We start from the raw sequence: 1,250 nt of genomic DNA on the forward strand, positions 1-1,250 counted from the left end.
TATATTGCCTCAAAAAGGAAGTTAGTAGATTTGAGCTTTTTTCCATAGTATGTTATACTTTGTGAAAGAAAACATTGATAACAGACATCTTCCTTTGATTATAAGGGGTGTTTTCTTACCCATGTTGCTGTTTTTGTTAGATGCCATCAAGTCAGTTCCTTATAGCAACTGTGATATTTAAAGTTGTGTGTCAACTCGCCTGGACCTGGTTGAGTGGCTGGGCAGCTGGATGTAGTTATTCCTATGATGAGACTGGTAATCAGCTCCATGGTGGAATCTTCAGTGAACAGCTGAATAGCTGCCTTAGGGATGTGGTCTGCTTCCAGTGTGTAAGAAGAAGCTTTGAGAAAGGTCTCTGAGCTCTTTGGCATGCTTGGACCCTGCATATAGCTGAGTCTTCATTCAGCAACCTGCAATGTTGCCTGCCAATCTTGGGCCTGTTTCTGGACTTGAACTAGTGAACTGCTGTGTTGCTTGATCATCTTGGGACTGTGCCATTTTACCTGTTGGCCTTGGGTTTGTCAGCTTCAACAGCCAACAGCTGCCTGAGTTAAGAGAAACCTCCACCTCCGGTGGGCTGGGAGCAAGAGGCAGAGTAGAAGCTCAAGGTTGAGGGGTCTTCACCCAGCCCCTAGAGTTAGCACTTTGAACTCAGACTTCCAGCTGCCTAAAGTGTAAGAGAATAAATCCCTGTTTTTTAAAGTCATCCACTTGTGGTATTTTTTGTTACAGCAGCACTGGAGAACCAAGAGAGCAACCCTATGTACAACAGAACAAAACAATGTTCAGTCCTATGACAACTTCACAGTTGTTGCTATATGTTTTACCCCTTTGTTTAGCCACTGTGTCAATCCATCTTGTTAAGGGTCTTCCTCTTTTTTGCTAACCCTCTACCAACCAGGATGTCTTTCTTCAGGGACTGGTCCCTCCTGGTAACATGTCCAAAGTAGGTGAGATGAAGTTACGCCATCCTTGCTTCTAAAGAACATTACGATTCTATTTCTTCCAAGACTGATTTGTTCATTCTTCTGACAGTCCACATATATTCAATATGCCTCTCCAGTACCATAATTCAAAGCCATCAATTTTTCTTTGCTTGACGTTATTTAGTGTCCAGTTTTCACATGCACATGAGGCAGTTGAAAACACCATGGCTTGGGTCAGGCACACCTCAGTCTCCAAAGTGACATCTTTGTGTTTTACACTTTAAAGAGGTCTTTTGCAGCAGATTTGCCAAATCCAATACATCA

Source organism: Orycteropus afer, unplaced genomic scaffold (genome assembly GCF_000298275.1).
Source record: "Orycteropus afer afer isolate SDZICR_OR568_19922 unplaced genomic scaffold, OryAfe1.0 scaffold00092, whole genome shotgun sequence".
In the NCBI taxonomy this organism is placed as follows: domain Eukaryota; kingdom Metazoa; phylum Chordata; class Mammalia; order Tubulidentata; family Orycteropodidae; genus Orycteropus; species Orycteropus afer.